At 45.2% G+C, this 5,780-nt stretch overlaps 1 pseudogene; it reads left to right on the top strand.

Annotated features, from left to right (window-relative positions):
- Window positions 1-1,253: 1,253 nt before the first annotated feature.
- Window positions 1,254-3,068, top strand: LOC123100828 (protein SRG1-like; annotated as a pseudogene).
- The last annotated feature ends 2,712 nt before the right edge of the window (window positions 3,069-5,780 follow it).

Genomic DNA, 5,780 nt, shown 5'->3' with positions numbered 1-5,780 from the left:
TATGTGTTCAACCGGGTATGATTATGTAGTTCATCATGTTTCCTTGGTATAAAAAGACCTTACACCGGCGTTTGATGATAACTGGACTCATGCATCAATGTTTGACAGTACTTTAAGCAATAAAAAATATTTTTTAGAAGAAGTACTTAAGTAATTAAACGCGCTGGCTACTGGTATAGGAGCATTTGGCCCTATGCAAAGACAAACGGCTCCAATATGCATTTTCGGACGCTTTTGTCTTAATCACCACGCATGACGAAGTCACTCCCACGGATAGACCAGCCAGCGACCAGTCGCATTAGCTAAGTGGATAGTACGTACTCCCTCCGTTCCAAAATATATATAACCCAACTTTATACTAAAGATAAAGATATAACTCATTGTAGACATTTTTTAAGAGATGATCTCTTAGCATAATACGTCCTACCATGTTATCATGTTTTTAGAAACTGCTAATTATTAAAGATAAAGATATAACTCATTGTAGACATTTTTTTATTGTCGTCTGTAAGTTATATGCAAGGCTTAAAGTAACATTGTCTTATCGACCGTTGTACATGCTCTTACTGCACAATGCACACAGAAAAAAAATTCCATATTTTTTTTGCGGGTGTAAAAAAAACTTCCATGTTAATAGAGAGGAAGTTTGACCCAAACAAATATAAGTTTTTATTATTTCTATTTTACCATTGTCCAATATAAATATCAAAATTCGGGATTTTTGTCTGGAAGTTGGATGACTATTCAGCGAGATAGCAGCCCAAAGATTGTACTTCTTTTCTTTGGGCAAGTGGGCGATGTATCTCCAAGATAAGAGTATAACCACGCGGAGAACGAGCAGCGCTAGGTTGGACTTTTCTTTCTCTTGGACAGTTTATACGTACAGATATATAAGGATATGGATTTTCACTAACGACTGGCTACATCAGTACAGTCTGGAGATAATGGGGCGATGAGGTTGGTGAGAGCATTTTTCATAGGATGTTCCCAAATCCTCCCAAGTGGTCTGCATGCATGGACTGTTTATGGGGAAAAAAAAACTCTCTGGATATGGAAAGGTTCAGATAATCCAGACAAAGGGGACCAGCCAGCGACCAGTCGCATTAGTTAAGTGGAATAGTGTAATACTACAAGAAAAATCGACGCCTTACTGCGCAGTGCGCACAGAAAAAAAATCCTCCTTCCTTACTAATATATGCCTATATATAGATCGAACTACCAAAGAGGAAGCTCAAAACTAACAGCAAGCAACCATGGCTTCTTATGACCAACAATTCAAGGTTCTCGAGGTACCTCCGATCGTGCAGGAGCCACCGAGCCAGTACGTGCTTCCTGAGCAAGACCGTCCCGCCGAGATGCCCGAGCCCATCCCCATCATCGACCTCAGCCGGTTGTCTGCCGGCAGCGCTGAAGAGTTGGACAAGCTGCGGTCCGCCTTGGAGATCCTGGTAATTAAACTTCTTTGCGTTGTCATTTCTTTCATGTGATTGTGATGAAGCTAGTGGTCACCGTCTCATCTCCGGCCGATGTTTCTCCAGGCTGTTGGACATGTACATGGAATGGAGCCTAGCTTTCTTGCCCAAGCGATGAAGGTTACGAGAGAGTTCTTCAACCTCCCGTTGGAAGAGAAACACAAGTACTCAAACATTGTCGACGGCGAGAAGCTAGGTATGGATGCATGGGATACGGTAACGACATGGTCGTGAAAGAGAATCAGGTCCTTGACTGGAACGACCGGCTCAATCTCCTCGTGGAAGTGGAACCCGAGTCCCTAAGAACCTACAGACTGTGGCCAACACAACCCGCTCCCTTCTTTCAGGTACTTACCGTACGTCTAGCTCTAGGTTTTTACCATACCAGACTGTACAAGGTACATGCTGCCGGAGACTCTGCTATCATGCATGCCTACATCTATTTTCAAAACTGATACATCGATCAATCAGTAGTACTCCAGCAGTTGATGAGTAACCCAGTACAATTTTCTTAATTATCATCCATAATTGTGCAGAGACATCCTGTCTGAGTACACGGTCAGGTGCAAAGCCGCGGCCAACCTTGTCTTTCGAAACATGGCCAAGATACTCAATTTACAAGAAGAGGAACACCTGGTAAACATGATCGGCGACAACTCCATCACCCAAGCTATATTCAACTACTACCCTCAGTGTCCAAAGCCGGACCACGTGTTGGGCCTCAAGGCCCATACCGACGGCTCCATAATCACAGTCAACTTCGCCGATGCTCTTGGCATATCGGATCCAGCTAGTTTGGAAGCTTTAGCTTGTCGAGAAGCTCTTTCACTGGCGCAAGACTTGGGTTTACAACATCTCCAAATTGCATCAGATTGTAAACATGTTGTGAACCATATTCGCCAGGGCGTGGGAGGAAGCTATGGAAGTGTTATTAGAGAGATCCTAGAAACTGTGAGAAATTTTACTTCTTGTAATTTTGTTTTCGAACCTCGAGCTTCAAATACTGAAGCTCATAGGTTAGCTAGGTTCTACCTTACGGGCGCCATATTTGGTTGGGCACGTCGAGTGACCCAATCGCTTTTCCTGTAAACATTGGTATTGATCAATAAAGACCTAGTTTTCTTGCTCAAAAAAAAACTTCGCCGATGCTGAGGGCCTCCAGCTTCTGAAAAACGGCGTGTGGTACAACGTGCCCATTGTTCCAAATGCATTGGTTATGAACATAGGAGATATAATGGAGGTACGTAATGTGTGTAGTGTAGGCAGCTATAGATGTATAATTGTTTGACCTTGTCTTGTGGATTGTCAAGCTGAGATATAATGCATCTCTTTATTCCATCCTGGTGCATGCAGATTTTGAGCAATGGGTTTTTCAAGAGCCTGGTTCATAGGGTTGTGACCAATGCAGAGAAAGAGCGCTTGTCGTTGGTCCTGGTCTATTCATTGGATCTAGAGACAGAGCTTGAGCCGGTGTCAGAGATGGTGGATGACAAGAGACCTGCACGATACATGAAGATCAAGCTCAACGACTACATGGAAAAATATCATGACACTTATGCCACAGGGACACTAGCCATAGAGGGCGTGAAGATCTGAATATGATTCCGATGTGTGCAAGTCCGCTAGCTAATGAAGAACTATGCATGAAGTATCTTCTGTTGACCAGTTTGTAACGAGTTTATATTTTTACGTACCCTTTTCCCCAATTTTTGGTGTGTACTCCTTAATGTAAAATGTTCGGCAGCTTTTGTGGCTGCATGAACATTAATTAAAATAAAATGTATCCGCTGTGTGCAACGTGCGGATGCAAAGGATGGAATAAAACTTATTGGTTGTGTGCAACATGCGGATGCAAAGGATGGAACGATAGTTTCTTGGTTTGTATGTATCACTTCAAAGATCGATAGGTACCATTGTGCCTCCTTTTCGAGAGAGAAAAAAAGACCATTATGCAATGAAAAATGTGGATTAGCCATAATAATTCCATGTGCATAACTGACCGGCAAAAACTTCTCATCGCTTATTTGCTGACTATGTTGTTCGAAAATTAGGCAATTTCATTATTAGTTATGGTAAATAAATCATGACTAGAACAGTAATTAGCATGCATAACTCTCGCATATTAGATGAAGAGAACAGCAGGATCGCACATGCCAGCAGCAACCATAAATAAAGACATAATCAGATCATGATGCACATATTGTTTGTTTGTAGCCATGGGTGTTGCAGAAACAATGTTATGGGCGGCGACTACGGAATCCTGGATTAGGGGGTCCCCAGGCGTCCGGGCTATGTGACATGGGCCAGACTGATGGGTCGTGAAGAAACAAGATAGAAGGCCTTCTCCCGTGTCCGGATGGGACTCTCCTTTGCGTGGATGGCAAGCTTGGCGTCCGGATCTGTAGTTTCCTTTCTCTGTAAACCGACTCTGTACAACCCTAGGCCTCCGGTGTCTATACAAACCGGAGGGTTTAGTTCGTAGAGGCTAAGAAAAATCATACAGGCTAGACATCTAGGGTTTAGCCATCACGATCTCGAGGTAGATCAACTCTTGTAACCTCTATATTCATCAAAGTCAATCAAGCAGGAAGTAGGGTATTACCTTCATTAAAGGGCCCAAACCTGGGTAAACATCGTGTCTCCCATCTCATGTTACCTTCGATCCTCAAACGCACAGTTCGGGACCCCCTACCCGAGATCAGCCGGTTTTGACACCGACATTGGTGCTTTCATTGAGAGTTCCACTGTGTCGTCAACAGAAGGCTTGATGGCTCGTTCGATCATCTACAACGATGTCATTTTCGGGGAAGCTTTCCTCCCCGGCCAGATTTTTGTATTCAGTGGCTTCGCTCTGCGTGCCAACTCGATTGGCCATCTCGAACAGATCGACAGCTACGCCCTGGTCATCAGATCAGTTTCGGGAACCTGAATTATGCCGCTGATATTCGAGGAGACTTGATCTTCGAAGGGTTCGCGGCCCCGACCGCTGCTCTGGCCCCCGACCGCTGCTCTGGCCTCAGATCCGGAGCAAACCACCAGGTCCGAAGATGGGAGTTTGGAGCCCACCGGACTCTCCGCTGCAAACCGCACTATCGAGGATCCGGAGGCGATTATGTCCATGGCAAACTCGGAATCAGACCGGGTTCCCCCTATAATTAAGGACCAAGGGTTCTCCGTCATTCCCTTATCAATTGCGAAGGATAAGAATTGAGGCTTTTACTGTCACCCCAAATTAGCTCGACATCTTAACCTTTAGAACGACAGTAATATGCTTCATGGTCTCTTGCGGAGGAAAAGTCGAGTCAGACCCCTTCACAATATTCACGAAGGCCATTAAACCAAACATTCAACAGAGAATCTTGTATCCTTATCAACATTTCAGCACCTATACATACCAAGCTTCATCCATGTCCCTGCAAACTAGGGGGTCTACTCGCACATGGAGATGGCAAACATCATATGAATAGCGGTGGTCTCACATACCAGATTTTTCGTAAATCTGATCTGTTGAAAATTTCAGAGGGAAATAATTTGTTTGTGGGAAAACCCTTGTTGCTCTCTAGTTAACAAACATTGCCTGGATTTGCTTGTGATTGACTTGATTAATCAACCTTGAGGGTCAAAGACCCTATGCGAACATTTGAACCCCTTGTTTGAAATTTGGGAAAACAGGATGAAACCTACAAGGTTTAGGGAATAATTTTGAATCCCAAAATAGGGTGGCAAAGTAAATTATTCTTTGGGCATAAAAGTATTCTTAATAAGTCCCGGATAATATTTAGGCTCTTCATAAGTCCCTCGGCCCGACGCCATCGCCGGCTAGAATCCCACCACCGCAACCCTCCCCAAGCCCCACCATGGCCACTAACGCACTCCCCATTCCCCTGGCGCACACCCTAGACATCCAAAGCGACCCCCAAGATCCCTGGAACCCCGAGCACATCGACAACCGAACCCCCTGCCGCCGTGAGCTCAACGCCGGCAACCACCACGAGTACTCGCATGCCCCCCCCCCCTTGTCCTCTGTTTCCCCTTGATCTCGTGCATATCGCTGACTCATTGGTTCTCCCAGAAGCGCTCGTTTTGGTGTAAGCCATCCGAACCCAAGAGCTCCGCCATCGCCGCATCTCTGGCGAGCCCCGCAGCCCTCATTTCCACCGTCCCCGAGGGCAACCAAGGCCACCATCAGCACCACCACATTGTTCAGCGTCGTGCCTGCATTTTTCCGGCGACATCTCCTGCGAAACAGGCTTGGGCAAAAATTTCTGGAATAAAAGGGCTGTGGGGCTGTTGCTCTACAGTAAATAG

The sequence above is a fragment of the Triticum aestivum genome, chromosome 4D (assembly GCF_018294505.1).
Source record: "Triticum aestivum cultivar Chinese Spring chromosome 4D, IWGSC CS RefSeq v2.1, whole genome shotgun sequence".
NCBI lineage: Eukaryota > Viridiplantae > Streptophyta > Magnoliopsida > Poales > Poaceae > Triticum > Triticum aestivum.
Note: the sequence above shows the minus strand (reverse complement) of the source record. Positions and strands in the feature narration are given on the sequence as shown.